Here is an 18,935-nt window from a genome sequence, read left to right as displayed (position 1 = left end):
CGAGGAAAAGCAAAGGAGGCAAGAAGAAGCGCAACAGTTGGAGGAATGAAAAATAATGACCACCGACCTTAGCGAATATCCACCGGAAGTCCGACCCATTTTACAAATGATGAAGGAAAAAATTAGGAAAAAATGGAGTGGGGTAGTGTAGTTTTTTTTTAAACGTAACTTTAGGTTTTTTTAGGGGTTTTTTTTAGTTTTTATTTAAATGTAACTTTAGGTTTTTTAAAGTGTATTGTTTTTTTTAGGTTTTATTTAAATGTAACTTTAGGTTTTTATTTAAATGTAAGTTTTTTATTTTTATTTACTTTGTTTTAACTGATTAATTAAATAAAACAAATAATAAAAAATAGGGAAGGACCATCCACCACACCCTTGGGTAGTCCCCAAGGGGATGGTCCTCCACCTTTGCTTACTTGGCGCCTACGTGGTGGATGGTCCCTTCGGGGAATATCCTCACCATACCCTTTGGGTCTTAAGGGTTGAGATCCTATATAAACAGTGCTAACTGTAAGAATAAGAACAGATCTAAACCATTGATAGTTTAAATCAAGGGTTGGGGTTAATTATAAATAAAACCCTTATAATTAAAAAAGTTAATTACTGTTTTCGTCCCTGTGGTTTGTCAAAAATCACTATTTCAGTCCATTAGTTTAAAAGTTGCGATTTCAGTCCCTGTGGTTTCACTTTAATAACCATTTCAGTTCTTGTGGTTTCACTTTCGTAACCATTTCAATCCATTATTCTGTTAAGTACATGGACTGAAATGGTTACGAGGTGGACTGAAATGGTTACGAAAAGTGAAACCACAGGGACTGAAATCGCAATTTTTAAAATAATGGACTGAAACAGTGATTTTTGACAAACCACAGGGACGAAAACAGTAATTAACTCTAATTAAAAATTAGTAATAACAAGTTAGGGGTAATTTTGTAAAATTGCTAGTCATTTGACCATTTTCAATTAAATACAAATTCCACCAAGATTTTTTAAACTAAAATAACTTTTATATACTTCATTATTTTTAAAAAAATTATACCATAAAATCAAGTATTTTTTATCTTTAATATGAGTACCATATTGCTTTACCTTTTTTTATTTATAAAAGTAACTTTTAAAAAGGTTACCAAAAGTTGTTTTATAATTGTGCTGATTATGTGTTAATTACAAGTGGAAATAGCCAAAATGGCCAAGAATGGGTCAACTTTTCCATAGTAGCCAAATGAAACGTCTTGGGGAGACGTTTGAAACATGTGCAAACGTCTTGGCGTCTCACCAACCAAAAGCTGCCACGTGTCCGACAGAAAAGTCAGACGTCTGGACGTCTTGGCTGAGACGTTTCAGACGGCTTGAGACGTTTCGTTATGGCTGGCCATTTATCCATACGGCTTGAGACGTTTCCGGACGGCTTGAGCCATTTAACTCTATTTAGCTGGCTACATCAGCTCGAGCCGGATAAGACGTTTGTTGTTCGTATTGAAGACGATTTGTACGATTTTAAGACGTTTTGTACGACTTTAAGACGTTTTATTAGCAATTTAAGACGTTTTTTTTATTTTAAAACGTTTGTTGCAATTATTTAGATGGAACTCTTATTTAAGATTCAAAAAGTTTGTTTGTTTTTAGTAAATATCTCACAACATGAAGGTGAGGTTTGTTGTTTATACTGGGGGGAAGTGGGATGTCATTAATGGAAACATTGAGTATGTTACTGATGGCGATTCAAGGAGACGTGGTTTAGAAGTTGAAACATATCATTCATATAATAGTTTTGTAAACTATGTTTCTAACATGTGTGATACTCCAAACATTACACGGTTGTCATACCGGATGTCTACGTTTACTGATCCGATCGATATAATTAATGATCGAGATCTTAGATTTTTATTTGATTTGGCGATGCAGAATCCTTTTGAATTATATAAATTATATGTTATTCAAGAGTCTGATGTTGGTTCCTCTGGTTTTTCTTCTTTAAACAACTTCAAAACTCCAGATCTAAATATTTCAGTAAAAGAAAGTGTTGATGTTTTAAACGATGAGTGTCCTATTTTAGAAAATAATTTTGAAAAAACATCCACGTCTAACAACGAATCAGGTTCTTCATCTATAGTGTTTGAGGCCGGTCATATATTCAATAACAAAGAAGAGATGAAGCTTGAGTTGGGAAAGAAATGTTTGTTAGAGCATTTCGAGTTTAAAGTTGATAGATCATCTAAGACACGGTATGAAGTTTTATGCATGGGTGATGGTTGTGAATGGCGATTTAAGGCATATGCTATTCCTTGTGGTAGTTTATGGTTTGTTAAACATATGAACGAAAGACACACCTGTTCGAAGACGCAAACACACCCACATTTCCGTCAGGCTAACCCAAAGGTTTTGGGTCACTTTTTAAAGGAACAACTAAAAGACAGTGGTAGGATATATCAAGCGAAAGAGATTGTCAAAGATTTTAGACAAAGGTTCGAGGTTGTGATAACAAACCTTCAAGCTTGGCGTGGTAAAAGCTATGCACTTGAACTTCTACAAGGAACAACCCGAGACTCTTTTGCCGAACTACCAATATACTGTTACAATTTGAAGCTTGCAAATCCTGGAAGCGTTACTCACATCTTGGTTGATGAGCAAAGTCGTTTTGAAATGGTTTTTGTTGCTTTAGGTGTTGCGGTAATTTACACCTTTTCTTTTGTACTTGCTCTTATTTTTTTTAAAGTAACATGGGTTTTGCTCTTATTTCGTTTTCATTAATTTTCAGATTCGTAGCTTTATGTTTAATCTAAGACCTGTCGTTATCATTGACGCGGCACACCTAAAGGGTGAATTTAAAGGGACGTTTTTAGCAGTGGGCATGGATGGAAATAATCAGATTTTACCACTTGCTTATGGTATTGGAAAATCAGAGAATGGTGAATCTTGGACATGGTTTCTCTCAAAGCTTAGAGACTGTGTTGGTGAAATAGCAGATATGGCGATCATTTAGGATAGGGCGAATTCTATACATGTAGGTGTTAGAAACGTGTTTCCACGTGTGTACCACAGGTTGTGTTGTTGTCATTTAAAGAGTACGAGGCACTATGGTGGAAGACATGTAAATCTTATCAGATGTCTGACTTTAACGAGTCATTCAATGCTTTGTGTCTTGCTGTTCCTAGAATACGCCAGGTTTTAACAAATATTGGGTTTGGTAGATGGGCAACAGCTCATTGTCCCGGCAATCGATACCACTATATGACATCTAATAGTGCGGAGTCTATTAACTCTTTGTCTAGATTCTCGCGTAAGATGCCGATAACGCAACTTATCGAATTCTTCCGCGAGTCTGTACAAAAATGGTTTTATGACTGTCGACTGCAGGGCATGCAGGAGAGCCATTCACTGACTCAGTGGGCACAGAAGAAAATTTTAAAGAAATTGAAGGGTCTAGAACCTGGACTGTTGCAGGCATCCAGGTAAACAGTTTTGTTGTTGAAGACGGTGGGAAAAGGGGTGTAGTTGATTTTTTGAATAGTTCATGCAGCTGCCGTGTCTGGCAAGTTTCTGGTCTACCTTGTGGGCATGTGATTGCTGTTTCAAGATTTTTGGGTGAAGCTGACTGCAGTCATTATGCATTCTCGTGTTATTCAAACGAAGTATACAAAAAACGTATGAAGAATCGATTAATCCTCTGCCTCATAGGTCTGAATGGGTGATACCAGAAGGCCTTGGCAGTGTATTACCCCCGCATATTACAAAACGTCAATCTGGCCGTCCAAAAGAAAACACCCGAATCTTGTCTCGTGGGGAAGAACCTGTTCCTGTATATTGTTCGCGGTGTCGAACATACGGACATGTTCGTGACGTTTGTTTAGATCCAATGAAATCACAGATTCGTTCACGTAAATCATCAGGCAAAGGAAAAGGAAAAGGGAAAGAGACAGAAATCCAGAGTCCAACGGATGACATTTTTCCATCTTATAATTTAGCAGAATTTTAATAATAGCTTAGTTTTTTTATGTTTTATTTAGGAAAATCATGTAACAAATTCTGTAACTGCAATAGTAATTAGTACTTTTAATTTATATAAGAATTAAATTTTACAATGCGTACGTTCAGCCATCAAAAATTACTTGGTGTGTAGCGCCTGGCATAGAGTTCATCAGCCATGTAGCGTCTATATCTGACACAAGCATCCTGCATGTTTACTTCGTTCCATGTTAATGAACGGTTGTAAACTAGATTTTCCAATAGCATACATATGATAACACCTGAGTTTCGACCAATATGAGCTCCGTGGTCAGGCCACACAATATCCCCGCAATACTCTAAGGCTTCTACACCATCTTTCCCTGATTGTTGCCAGTATGATATACGTCCCAGAAACCATACGAATGGAGATTCAAATTCTAAAAGAATTTGATGTATTTTCCTGTGTATGCAAAATCCTTCTCCGCAATTACTTAGGTTACAGTTATCGGGAAAATAAGCATATATTTTAAGCGAACGCTATTTATTTTTAGAAGTAACCAGTGGTTTTCGTTGTGCGCTACGGGCATGTAAATCTGCAAAAAATTGAAACGTAAATAAGCCCAGGAAAAGGTATTATTTTCAGGGAATTATTTTTAAAGTTACAAATTTTTTAAAAAATCAATATTTTCTTATAAAACAAATATTTAAAAAAAATCAATATTTTTTATAAAACATAAAATACAGAAAGTTTATTTTTAAATTTATTAAAAAACGTACAAGTCTATCATATTTCACAATGTACCGTATCAACGTCCCAAAAGGGAGGAAAAAATTCTTTTGAACCGTCTCCATATCCGTAGGCCTCTCTATTTTGTTCTATTATCATGTTAAAAAAAGTAGGCGGGACAACTGTCCACCGATAATCATTTGAGGACATCGCCCTAAACCGTCTGTGAAGCTCCCGTTGATACATAAGCTTGTTGCACCATGCATTGATATGCTAAGAAAAATATGGTAAACGTTTGACCAAAAAAAAACACTATCATTAACATAAAGGTATTTCGAAGGTACCGTTTCCTGAATAAATCCGTTACCACAAAATCCAAGTAATCGGCCCCACCGTTCTTTTCCGAGAGGTGTTTTACCCATGTAGGTTGAGTAGCAAGTTGGAGTATCGCCGTCATAGTAAAACTCTAGAATATTTGGCGACCAATGTTCAAACCGGTCATTTTGGTTTATCCAAATGGTGCGTTGCACGGAATGAGGAATGTTTGAGTAAGACATCCGGTGTGGCATTATTGACATAGTGAGGGCACACATATATATACACACATGTTCACAATAAAAATAATTAATATAAAATATAATATTCAAAACATATATACAAATAATTCTGTTTTATAAAATATAAATTAATACAAATCATTGAATAAAATCAATATCGTCCTCTTGTATCTCGTTGACTAATTGTTTAGGAATAAGCGAGTTGTAGAAAAGTATCAACATATGGCGCCTCATCCTTGTAGCCGTTATGCTTGTGTCTTCACCATCATTTAGTGGTTTTTTGTTAATCAACCGGTCTAGAAATATACAAACCCAAACCCCACAGTCCCCTAATGGTCCTGACTGTTGTGGCACATCATCTGCATATACTATTTCAAACGGATACTTTAACGGTAAAGGGTTGTTGTCATAGTAACCATGCAAACGAAGCCAATGGTCAAAAACAAAATTTATGTGGCAAGCCACTTCCATTCTTCCTTTTTCCAATTCTCGCATGCCCATCAAGCTACCAAAAAAAAAAAACAAGCATTGATTAAAAGTCATACCTTTTGAGAGTAAAACTATTAAATAATCAGCGTTTATAAATTTTTACCTGTCGTAAATAGTGAGGGTCTGGTTAACCAGGTTGAAAACTCCTAAAAACCAGTGAATTGATGGTATAAATAACGGTACATACACCTCGTCAACGCTAAATATCCGAGGAAAAGGCTCTACAACCCCGTTGAAGTAACATTCGAACTTCTGATCCAAAGTTTGACAATGCATCTAGAAATACGGGGGTAAAATGGATCAACGGTCGGATGGATTTCTTGAATGATACATGTGTAGCATCCATCCAAAAAGGTGTTGTCATAAGTTTGGACAACTTTAGCGAAAGTTTATAGGAAAGTATAGTATATTTAGTTTTAACAAATTAAATTTATACTGCTTACCTCATCGCTTAACCAGCCAGTCCCGTCAGTGCCTAGCAAGGCCGCCCAGAAATCAGGACCAACATAGCCGCCTGCTGTGAGTGTTAGTTGTCTAACGCCGCTAGTTGTTGCCCAATTTTTTATCTTTTGAAATAATTTATCTTCATCATTTGCTATCTTTTTTGGCTTCCGCTTGAGGTTTATGTAAACTACAAACGGTGATAGCACAGCCTTGGCGGGCTTCACAAGCCTTTCGGACCGCCTCAGTTTAATCATCTCCGGATCCTCATTCTACAATTACATTATTTAAGAGGTAAATTAACAAAACGTACTTGGATAACAAAAATAAACATATACGCAGGCCAAACTTACGGCTTCTTCCGTAACATTTTCGGGATTTGCAGACAAATCATCATCTTGGATTCTCAAAAAATGGAGAACTAACAAGGGTGAAAGTTCTTCTGAAGTTCCACAATGAAATGATTCAGAACAAAGGCACTTTGTACACAATCGACAAAGTTTTCACCTCCACCGGGCTGGTACATGGGCAATTCCAGACGACGAAAGTGAGAACTGGTCAAAAGACGTGGAAGCATTCTACAGAAATGGTGCGTTCTGTTATTCAGCAGTTTTCACAAGATCAATAGAGTTGGACAAAAAAATTTGGGGGATTCTATTAGGTTTTCGCTGTGGCGGCTACCTAACCTCAACAGTTAATTATTCTTCCTAATATTTTTATTAAATCTACAATTTTTTTCCCGTTATTAATTAATTTTAAATTACAACTTATACAGCATATTGAAGGATGGGTGGGAAGGCTAATGGCTTGGAGGAATAGAAAGATTCAAAGGGATCCGTTGTTAAACTTGCGGTGGACAATTCTTCCACCCCAATTTTATGAAATGTTGTTAGTTAGATTCTACTCCTAAAACCGTTGTTAAATATGCCAATGGCAAATTACACCCATGTCCTTCTTTCTTCGAAGTGGATTACGTCTTATTTCCGTTACCGTTAGAAAATAACGAATGGCTCCTAGCCCGACTAGAGTTATCGTCACAGGAGTTGGTGTATTACCCGTGCGAAGATGTTTGTGTCGGCAATAAATACAGAAACGTTATTCTCCCCCGTTTGACGAAGGTTAAAGTTTACTTAGGAGCATTACTAGTGCATTTGCAATATTGGAAAAAAACAGGAAAACCAGAAAAATGTATCTGTGCCGAGCTCAATGACAACTACGTGGTATCTAACACAGCAAGGAATGAAGCAGTCTACCTGTGTATGCTTATGGAGCATCTAGTTACGGATAAACCAATAAAATATAACTGGAGACATTTGTAAAACATTTTTGTCGTACAGACAATTCATTGCAGAAAAACTGTATTTTTGGCGGTGTTTACCCCGTCCAAATGTTGTCTAATTTATGCAATAAAATACTTGTTTTTAAATTATTTTATTAATTTGATTAATAGTGATCAATGAACCCACTATAAAATGGCATAGGCATTCTTGCCATTTAACCACATCCAATTACAATTTAACCTCAAAATTGAAATTTGTTAACAAAATCATGGATTCTTCTTGGACCGACGAAGAAGACATTGCTATTGCCATCTCCTACGTTGCCGCTCATGATGAAGGCACTTACTCAGTTTCCGATCCCGCTTTCTGGGGTCAAGTTATGAACTATTTCTTCATTCACGTGCAACAAACGACCCGTAGCGCGAATGACCTCAACACTCGGTGTGCTTTCCTACGCTTCAAATGTAGCCGTTTCTTAGGAAGGTACAAGAATGTTAAAAAAAATGATCGGCACAATAACCTGGCTTAAGAAGAGGTGATTGAAGAAGCCCTGCTAGAGTACGCAATAATTTATAACGAGGATTTTGAACACTTTTCAGTGTTTGAAACCTTGAAAAATTATATTTAGCTAGCGTTTTAGGATTTTATTTTTATTTTTATCTTGTATCATTTTTTATCTTATATTAAAGTTGTATTGTATCGTTTTAAAAGAAGACCCCCTTTTTTAGACAGTTTGGCCAATTTTGATTTACACAGTTAGTCAATTTTGGTTCAAACATTGGCCATTTTCGTCCAGTTGCAAATTCCATTTCATAACAAGTGCTTACAAATCCTTACAAACACTAAATACGATAGCAGTTCAATACATACTAATTCCACAAATACAACAATATTGCAATTGCAATTAAAAAGCTTAGCACATATGGTTTCTTCGACTTCGTCTTTGTGTCAAATCTCATTGCTTTCAAGTTCTTGTTCTCTTCTATTAATAACATATTGTGTAATTCAAGGTTCTTTATCTTCAGGTCTATAAACGTCACTGGAGTTGAGGTGCCGTATGAACGTTCAACGAACATCTTATCAACATCTTCTTTCCACAAGAAGAATTTGCAATCACCTCTTTACAAAACACAACAACTATAAGGAAATTGCAATGGACTATCTACAAAACACCAAATTGAACTTACATGCCAATGAGATCACCCGTAAAATTCTTCACCATGTCTTTCACTTTTAAGTCCAGCTACTCGAAGAACCGCAAGAATGTCGTGATGACAGTACGCATTTCCATCCAAATCAACCTTGAAGAGTTTAGGTCTTCGAATTAGACCAGAGGTAGAAGACGAGGACATGTTGAATCAATGTTCCAAATTGATTCTCACAAAGGGCTGGTTCTTTTATAACCCCCCACCTTTTTTAGATTTTTAAGTTTTTGATATATTTTTTTTAAATAATATAGTTTAATATAAGGAGTATATAAATATAATTTAAGTTCAAGTTATATCAGCTCCGGACGGAGGATAAACTGGTTAGGACGTTTGGGTTACACACGTGTGGCGCGGGTTCGAATCTCACAAACGGCTGGTTCTTTAAAGAAGACCCCGTTTTTGAATATGTTTGTTTTAAATAATGTACTTTAATATAAGGTAACTACTATATAAATACAATTTATGTTCAAGTTATAACAGCTCCGAGACGGAGGATAAACTGGTTAAGACGTTTGGGTTACACACGTGTGGCGCGGGTTCGAATCTCACAAACGGCCGGTTCTTTAAAGAAGACCCCGTTTTTGAATATGTTTGTTTTAAATAATATACTTTAATATAAGTTAACTACTATATAAATACAATTTAAGTTCAAGTTATAACAGCTCCGAGACGGAGGATAAACTGGTTAAGACGTTTGGGTTGCACACGTGCGGCGCGGGTTCGAATCTCACAAACGGCCGGTTCTTTAAAGAAGACCCCGTTTTTGAAATTTTTAAGTTTTTGAAATATCAGTTTCAGTCACTGGAGTATAACTTCAAGAAATTGACCAAATTATTTATTTATGGTCCTTTATATATTTTATGCTCCTTTATAAAACAAAGAATGACGGTTTTAACAAAAGAAATATATATTTATAATTTATAATTTTATTAGTTAAGGTTCAAGTTTTAAATAGTTAAGTTTATTTATACCGTTTTAAATCCCAACCCCGTTAAAGAAAATATAAAACATTATATTAAAAAAAAGGAAATACATACTAAACATTAAATTTAAAAAAACAAATATATACAAAAGAAAAAAAACAACATTACATTCAAAAAAAAAAAGAAAAAAAACCAACATCTAAATCCAAACCCTAATCGTTTCCCACTGCGAGACATGTTCGAAATCATGTCCTTCATCGTGGCGGAAGTTGATGAGGGCAACCGCCTTGATGTCGTCCTCGCTAAGGCCCTTGGATGAATTCTCCGCAGACTTGTAATAACTCTCGAACTTCTTACATTCCAACCGTATAACCCGAAACCTTGAAGATAAGGCGTCAACGGTACGGCCGTGGTCCGGACCACGGAGTTGTGCAAAATATTGTTGCACCCGGACCCATAGACCCCCCTGCCCTCGACGAGGAGGATTGATATACACCTCCTCCCAAGCCTCCACCAATGCTATGTCCTCAACTTCCGTCCACGAGGTAGCAGCCATGTGTGGTTGTGTGTTTCTGGGTGTGGAAGAAAGATGAACAAAGAAAGTAGAATAACAAGAACGGCGTGTGTGTTTCTGTGTGTTTAGTATTAGGGGTATATATAGTGGGGTTGGTAAATTGCCTGTTGAAACGTCTTAACAGGTTGGTAAATTGCCTGTTGAAACGTCTTAACATTTAGGGGGAAATTGCCTGTTGAAACGTCTTAACATTTAGGGAAATTGCCTGTTTAAACGTCTTAACATTTGGTAAGGTGTTATAACGTCTTTAAACATTGAATTATACTGGATTGAGCAAGAATTAAAACGTAATTAGTAAAATTTATAACTTTATTATCATTGAATACAAAGTACATAAAAAACATAACACTAAACCGCTACTAGAAACCGCTACTTCCATAAATTTAATCATTTGAACTAGAATACACTAGAATAACACTAGAATACACTAAACCGCTACTTCCATAAATTTAAAATGGGGTAGGAGATCTGGATTTTGATTCCGGAATTTGCATCAAAACACCTAGGAATAAATATGGGTCGTGAACTGGTAAGTTCCATCAACCCATATTTATTTTGGCCTAGGTGATATGTAACGGGTTGTTCATGTTGGTGCATACATCTGTCGACTTCGTCTTGTATCGAGTCTTAGATTGCATTATATAGATTTGGGCACATTTTATGAGAAAATAGGAGAGCGTATGTGTATTAGTAGCTGATTTCGCTCCTATGTGTCTTAAAGGTGATTTCGCCCGAAATCACACCATATGATTTCGCTCCTAGCAGCCTGTGTAGTCTCGGGCGAAATCAGAGCCCTATATATAGGGTCTCCTGAGCGAAATCAAGTAACAGTTGTCTTGTATTCCACGCCGAAGTGCTGCTGACGTGTGTTAGTGTGTATATGTTTTAGATGTATATTTTAAGCCCTTTTTACACTTTTAGCCAAGTTTTAAATTTATAAAACACGATATTTACTAACACTAAACACACATATGGGCAAGTGCACCCATCGTGGACGTAGTATAGTGTTGGTAAGATACCGAGGTCGTCCAAGGACACAAGAGCTTTTAGTACCGGTTTATCCTCAACGTCTAATCAAATCAAAATGTTAGAAGAAAGATTTTTAAACTAAGAAAATAAAACTAAATGCTGAAAAATAAAAAAAAAATAAAAACAGATAGACAAGATGAATCACTTGGATCCAACTCGTGTATTAGTATAACCTCTGATTATTTTCGCACTTTTGCACTTGTTTAAGAGATTATCTTAGTTATTGCAGTAGGCCCCTCTTTTGAAGGCGACGTTACCCTCAACTCAGTAGTTTGAGTCAGCAAGGATACAATCCTAAAGGGTCGGATTATTGAAAGATAATGAATTAAGTTATTAATGCAAATTATGGTAGGCCCCTCTTTTGGAGGTGACGTTACCCTCAACTAAGTAGTCTGAGTCAGCAGGGATACAGTCCTAAATAGCCGGGTTATAGTATTAATAGTAGTTAACTTATGAGGGGGTCAAAGAGTTTGGATCCCCGCCATCCAATACCTTTGGGTATTGAAGGAGATCCTACTAAATTTGACCCAGGTCCCTTGCAGGACCTCTAAACGCTGAACAAGGGCAAGACCCTTACCAAACCGTTCCCTTAACCCCCGACCAGGTAGCCAACATACCTCCATATAGACCGTGGAGACATGAATGGTGAAAATCTTTTATTTTATATAGACAGTAAAATAATGCCAAGACACCACGGACAAACGTTAAGGAAAAGTCACCTTCAACATAAGCAACTAGTTATTAAAGTCATTAATACGAAACCAAATAAAAAGTGCAAAAGATTAAAAATAAAAAGTTTTATACTAAACACTTGTCTTCACCAAGTGATGTAAGAGACTTAGGCAAACATGGCCTTGATTGTCAAGAACTCTTACGATCAATCTTGGATCCCGAGATGACTCACACACTCTATGATGGACAATGGATGATGGTGGTGGATGATGGTGTTGTGATGGTGGTGGGTGGTGGATGAAGTGTGAGAGAGGTGGTGTGCCAAGGGATGAGTTGCAATGAAACCAAGCACTCCTATTTATAGGCTGAACAGAAGCCTGGGCACGGCCCCGTGTCCGCTGGGCACGGCCCCGTGCCTGTCTGACAATCTCTCTCCTCATTAATTGTAATTCGCAATTAAAATTAATGCGCCTGCAGTACTTTCGCCACGCCCCCGTGTTCACTGGGCACGGCCCCGTGGTGGGCAATAGAAGCTTCTATAGGGTTGTCTTATCTGCTGCTTCTTGGGCACGGCCCCGTGCTGGCTGAGCACGAAGCGTGTTCAGTCTTCTGCCTTCTCTGTTTTGCTTGGGAGGATGCTGTCGAGGGGTCGGGCAATCCACTTATGTTCCTTTTCTTGTATTTATGTTAGATTTAGCTGTCTTTTTGCTTCTTTTGTTAATTTGAGCTCATTTAATCCTGAAAATACAAAAGGAAGACAAAAACACTCTTTTTCCAACATTAGTACTTAAAAAGGGTTAGTTTTATGCCTCATTTGATGTAATTTATATGTTGCATTTTACACACATCAAATATCCCCACACTTGAATTTTTGCTTGTGCTCAAGCAAAACTCTTTAATATATGGCTTACACTCCAAAATGGAATAGGTGGAAGAGAAGGTTTTGGCTTGTCATAGAGTGTCGGGAATCCAAGATCTTTATTGGGTTTTATTTTTATTTATTTACAATCCTATTTGTTATGATTTATTTAGAACGTTTCATAAGAGAAATTACTTATTTGGGTATAGCATGCCTTTTTAAAATTCTATTTATATACAAGTTCACATACCTCACGGGAGAAATCACTCACACTCGGCCGAAGGTGTATTTTTTTAGTGAATCACTCGAGAGCGGCATGGAACTTATTCCTACCATAGGCTTGCCAAGCAATCAATCCTCCTCCTTTTTAACTTTTTACCTTTGTGAATATCAAGAGGACTTTTTGGGTGAAGGCTTGGGCTAAAGGTGGTGGTTGGGTTAGTGGTTAGTAGAAAAGGGCGAAAAGCGTAAAAAGCGTCGGTTTTCGTAAAACATTTTGTTTTAGTGACTTTTTATTCTTAATGAAGTATTTCTTCAAACAAGCTTTTGTTTTAGGAGCTTTGTTTGTTTATTTCTAACTTCATTGTAAAATTCTTTTTTTTAGTCACACGAAAACCGAGCTTGTTACTAAAATAAAGGGTAAAAATAAAAAGGGTTTTTGGTGGGTAAAAAGGGTTTTGGGTTAAGAAATGAAAAGGTTTAGGCTCAAAGGGGTTAACTAGGGGGAGTTTTTGGTTAGGTGAAAAGAAAAATAAAAATAATGGTTTTGAAAGAAAAAGGGTTAGTCCTAATGCCTCCATCATTTACTTACTTGGGTTTAAGTTGGTAAGGACCGGGAATGAATTGTCGTGGCAAGTTCTAGAGTCGTAAGAACCAAGCGGCTATTCACACAAGAAATGAAAAATGAGCATTTAGCGTAAAGATTAATATTTGTATGCTCAATAAAGGCTCAAAACTCACTTTTTGTGGGAATGAGTTTTTTTTTTTTTTTTTATGTGATCAAGTATATATAATCGAATTTTAACTAAACTTGTCATGCCGTTTCATAATTTTCTTATGTTGGTTCTTTTTATCACGACGCTATCGGTTGTAAATTTGTAAAAATATAACCTTGTTAGTCTTAGAATTCCCAACTTAAACTTTAGACAAGTAAAAAAATGAAAATTTTTTTGAAAAAAAATTGGGGTGATTAGCGGTTCCAATAGAGTTTTGTGTAAGGCTTGTTATTAGGACTTGCAAAATTCAAGGTTTTAGCATCCCCCCACACTTAAATTACACATTGTCCTCAATGTGTCCCAAAAATAATTTTTTAGGTTGATTGAATGTATAACATGGTGTTAAAAGCAAAAATTTATGTTACTGGCAGTCTGGACACTGCCCCGTGGTGAACTGCCAGTAATGAAAACTTACAGAAGATGGACACGGGGGCGTGTTGGCTAGGCACGACCCCGTGTCTGGCAAAATCTGCAGAAAAGTAAACAAACAGCAGGTCTGGGAGGTGAGCACGGGGGCGTGTCGGCTGGACACGTCCCCGTGTGGACTGTCTGTAAGCCAGAAAAATAGGTTCCTTCCTCCGGTTTCCCATCCTGGCTTCATGAGTGCTAATGTTTAGCACTCTAAGCCTTGGTTTGTACCTGTTTCATCACTACATACAACACCAAGCAATACTAACATCCTAAATTATCATAGTTAATTGTTCAAACCATAGAGTAAAAGGAAAATAAAGCAGAAAATAAAAGAAGTTAAGGAAAGTAAATTGTTCAACACTTGGCACGCAGGCCACAAATTGTTTCGATAGATAAAGGGACCTTAACCTGTGGGCTTGCCATCAACCCGCTCCTGCTCCTTCAACCCCCTAGTCCATGTCCTCATCGCTGTCATCACCTGCATCCCCATGACCCGCCATATACTCCTGGATGCTGCCGATGTCGTCTTGTATATCGTTGATGTTTCGTTCGATAGCTTCGACCCGGTGGTATGTATTGTTGGCAAGGTTGTAGGTGTTCCTGGTGCACATGAGGTTTTCCTGCAAAATATCATGTAAACTTTGAAGGTTAGGAAAACCGCCTCCTTGTGAGGAGGATTGACCCGGATTACCATGGGGTTGATACTGGTAATGAGGAGGTGGAGCGTGAAGAACTAGGGCCTCCTGTGGGTTCCATGCATGGCCTTGCATCCTCTGAAAGCTCACTGATCCGTCTTCCGCCTCGTAAAGTAGGTTCATGGCGCGACAAATGTGATAATCAACTCGTCCCGACCATGGGCTCCTTTCAAACGACCTAGGGATGTGCGTGAAATGCTTAAAGAGGCGGTACACCCATCCTCCAAAAAAGATAGGTGTTGGTGCACGAGCAAGACGTTTCAGATGCATGTTCCGAAGCAGGAGATATGGAACATCGAGGGCCCTTCGGTTGTGGATGCAGTGAAGGACTACCAAATCTTTCAACCCCACAACGCCACTACTGTCGTGTCGTTGGCTAAGAGAGTAAGTGAGGAGCCTATGAATGTAGCGATAAAGCGGATCCCTCAGCTTAGTACTCTTGGTGCTGCTGGGGTTGTAGATTCCTTCACCGATTTGGGCCCATGCGGCTTGACGTTCATTTTCATCCAAATCTCGTAACCCCCCGGTGTTTTCCTCATTCCCCGATTCTTCTTCCGCGTACAGTCCCACTATCGCCCCGAATTGTGCCATAGAGATCGAGTATCTCGTCCCACCACATCGAAATGCAACCCCTTCATTGCCGAACGGGTCACACCTTGAAGTGAAGGTAAAAGTACTATAAAACTCCATGGTGCATTGATGCACCGACCGAAGCCGAGTGGTTAATGCAACTCTTAGTGGTCCAGTAACGATGTTGTTGAATCGGTCGAGCTGGTTTACTAAGGTTAACTGGTCCGTGCACGCTTGTCTGGGGTACTCCTCGGTCCTTGTTTGAAGTAACTCGTATCTTGCCCTGGCATCGAGCTCATTCGCGTTAAATCTTGTGAACTTTGACATCTGAAAGAATACACCAAAAGTTAGCACGAAACAGTGAGATTTTTGAAAGAAACTGCAAACAGTGAGCTGGACACGGCCCCGTGTTTAGCGGGCACGACCCCGTGTCCAGACGTCTGTTACTCAAAAACTTCATTTTTCGTCCCGGTCCCGAAAATCTGAAAATTTTTAGCCAAGTAGGAGCGGTTTCCCCCGAAAATGAAACCCCAAGTGCCGTTTTTCCCAAAACAACCCGTTTACCCCTTTAATTTTATCTTTTTCGGTTTAAAAACAAGGGTTTGAGGTTTTTAGTGAGAAATCGGGCAAATCTATCAACAATACAAGTGTATTTACTTCCCATTACACTAATCTAAACTAATACTAACAGATTATATCAAAAATTTGAGGTTCGATCCGGATGAACTTGAAGAACCCTAGATTTCCCCCAAATTTTTGATGTTTTAACTACATGCAAGCAACTAATCTAACTACTAATGATGATAGAATCATACCTTGATGTTGTTAAACGTGTAGGTAACGTCGGAAATCTGCAGAAAATCGCCTTGAACCAGAGCGTTTTCGGCAAAACGGGGCATGTGGAATGAGGTAACTGTTATGAAAAGAGGGTTTTATCCCGACAGTTGCGTCGACACGGCCCAGTGTCCAGCGGACACGGCCCTGTGCCGAGCAAAGTTTTTTTTTGTGCTCGTGTGAGTGCCCATTTTTCCGAAAACATGGTTAGAAGACTTACCGGTTTCGATGTATACTCACTTGTTCGTAACATACCAGGTATGATGTGGGTGCTTTTCATTCGTTAACCGTTTGAAGCGAGATCTCTTCCTCCTCATCCTCAATGGATCCTCGATAGAGTCTTAGCCATTGGCTATTGACTTTAAATGGAATCCCATTTCGAGCTTTAATTTCTACTGCACCGTGAGGAAAAACATGGGTGATGGAAAAAGGTCCTGACCACCTAGATTTTAGTTTACCCGGAAATAATCGAAGTCGCGAATTAAACAACAGAACTTGGTCTCCTACTCGAAATTCATTGGGTTTAATATATTTGTCGTGTAAATTTTTCATTCTTTCCTTATAAATTTCGGAGTTAGAGTATGCATAATTCCTTAATTCGTCTAATTCATTCATTTGACAAAATCGATTTTTACCTGCAGTTTCTAAGTCTAGGTTTACGCTTTTTATTGCCCAGTAGGCCCTGTGAGCTATTTCTACTGGCAAATGACAACCTTTTCCATAGACGAGCTTATATGGGGTTGTGCCTATAGTGGTTTTATAAGCAGTTCGAAAAGCCCATAAAGCATCATCTAATTTATCAGCCCATTCCTTTTTATTTAATCCTACGGTTTTTTCAAGTATTCGTTTTAAACCTCTGTTAGTCACTTCGGCTTGTCCATTCATTTGAGGGTGATATGCTGTTGAGACCCGGTGATAGACTCCATACCTTGTTAAGATTTTTTCGAGTTGATGATTGCAAAAATGGGTACCCCTATCACTTATCAAAGCTTTTGGTGTTCCAAAACGAGAGAATAATTTTTTCAGAAATTTTACCACTACTCTTCCATCGTTTGTTGGAAGAGCTTCGGCCTCTCCCCATTTAGACAAGTAATCGACCGCCACAAGTATATATTTGTTTCCTTTTGACGGTGGGAAGGGTCCCATGAAATCGAGCTCCCACACATCAAAAATTTCACAAACGAGAATGCCATTTTGAGGCATTTCGTTCTTGGAAGAAATATTACCTGATCTTTGGCAAGCATCACATGTCTTTACAAGATCTTGTGCATCTTTGTAAATGGTTGGCCAATAAAATCCTGAATCAAATACCTTTCATGCGGTACTAGCGGCACCATGATGTCCTCCGAATGGACCTTCATGACAGTGGTGGAGAATTCTTCGCGCTTCGCTACCATGGACACACCTTCGGATGAGTTGGTCGGCACACATTTTGAAAAGATAAGGGTCTTCCCAAAAGTAATGCTTTACAGCGGCAAAGAATTTCTTTCTTTGATGATGTGGCCATCCTTTGGTGACTATACCGCTAGCTAAGTAATTAGCATAGTCGGCATACCATGGTTCTTGTCTGCTTTCCACCATTTCCAAGGACTCTGTGGGAAATTTTTCGTTGATTTGTTCGTCCCTGGTTGCCTCCAAAGCTGGGTCTTCTAGGCGTGAAAGATGATCTGTAGCAGTGTTTTCTGCTCCTCTTTTGTCTTTGATTTCGATGTCGAATTCTTGGAGGAGTAGAATCCATCTGATCAAACGGGGTTTTGCGTCTTGTTTCTTGAAGAGGTATCGGATAGCTGCATGATCTGTATAGACTACAGTTTTAGAAAGAACAAGGTAAGAACGGAATTTATCAAAAGCAAATACCACAGCTAGTAACTTTTTTTCAGTAGTTGTGTAATTTTCTTGTGCATCGTTAAGTGTTTTACTAGCATAATAAATTGGGTGGAAATGCTTTTCTTTTCTTTGTCCCAAGATTGCTCCAACAACAAAGTCACTTGCATCACACATGATTTCGAAAGGAAATTTCCAATCAGGGGCTATCATGATAGGTGCATTGACTAGCATTTCCTTGAGGGTTAGAAACGCTTGATTGCATTCCTTGTCAAAGATGAAGGGTGCATCTTTTTCAAGTAATTTTGCTAGAGGTCTTGAAATTTTTGAAAAGTCCTTGATAAACCTTCTATAAAATCCGGCATGCCCTAGGAAACTTCTGATTGCTCTAACGGAGGATGGTGGAGGTAATCAAGAAATAGTTTCTATTTTTGCTTGATCAACTTCTATTCCTTCGCTTGAGATTTTGTGACCGAGTACTATCCCCTCTATTACCATGAAATGGTATTTTTCCCAATTAAGGGCGAGGTTAGTTTCCTCACATCGGGATAGCATTCGTTCAAGGTTATCGAGGCATTGGTCATATGAATCTCCAAAGATAGAAAAGTCGTCCATGAAGACTTCCATTGTCTTTTCTATCATGTCATGGAAAATGGCCACCATACAACGTTGGAATGTTGCGGGTGCATTACATAGACCAAATGGCATGCGTCGATAGGCGAAAGTTCCGTAGGGGCATGTGAAAGTCGTCTTTTCTTGGTCTTCAGGTGCTATTGGGATTTGAAAGTAACCTGAAAAACCATCCAAGAAACAGTAAAATTTATGACCGGATAGTCGTTCTAACATTTGATCAATGAAGGGCAAAGGAAAGTGGTCTTTCCTTGTTGCTTCATTTAATC

The sequence above is a fragment of the Helianthus annuus genome, chromosome 2, assembly GCF_002127325.2.
Source record: "Helianthus annuus cultivar XRQ/B chromosome 2, HanXRQr2.0-SUNRISE, whole genome shotgun sequence".
Classification (NCBI taxonomy): Eukaryota; Viridiplantae; Streptophyta; class Magnoliopsida; order Asterales; family Asteraceae; genus Helianthus; species Helianthus annuus.
Note: the sequence above shows the minus strand (reverse complement) of the source record.